The sequence below is a fragment of the Dipodomys ordii genome, unplaced genomic scaffold (genome assembly GCF_000151885.1).
Source record: "Dipodomys ordii isolate 6190 unplaced genomic scaffold, Dord_2.0 Scaffold70, whole genome shotgun sequence".
Classification (NCBI taxonomy): Eukaryota; Metazoa; Chordata; class Mammalia; order Rodentia; family Heteromyidae; genus Dipodomys; species Dipodomys ordii.
The window spans coordinates 8,642,868-8,643,339 of NW_012267286.1; positions in this window are offsets into that span (position 1 = coordinate 8,642,868).

Below are 472 nucleotides of genomic sequence, written 5' to 3' on the forward strand. Positions count from 1 at the left end.
TGAGACTCATCTCCAATAAACCACCAGAAAACCAGAAGTGGGGCTGTAGCTCAAGTGCTAGAATGCTAGCCTTGAGCTGAAGAGCTGAGGGACAGCACTCAGGCCCAGAGTTCAAGCCCCACAACCGACAAAAAATAAATAAAAATAGAATTAGCTACAAAAATTTCCCTTCATTCTTGGTTAAGAAAGCACTTTTGAGCATTCTATTTTGTACAGTATTAATCTTTAAAGAATAAAACCCGGCTCATGCCTGCAATCCTAGCTATTCAGAATGCTGAGATATGAGGATCACAGCCAGCCGGGACAGGAAACTCCATTAGACTCATCTCCAATTAGTCACAGAAAAATAGAATAAAAATCTGGAAGTGGAGGGGCTAGGAAGGTGGCTCAGTGGTAGAGCGCTTACCTTGCATGCCTGAGGCCCTGGGTTTGATTCCTCAGCACCACATAAGCAAAAAGAAAAAAGCCGGAA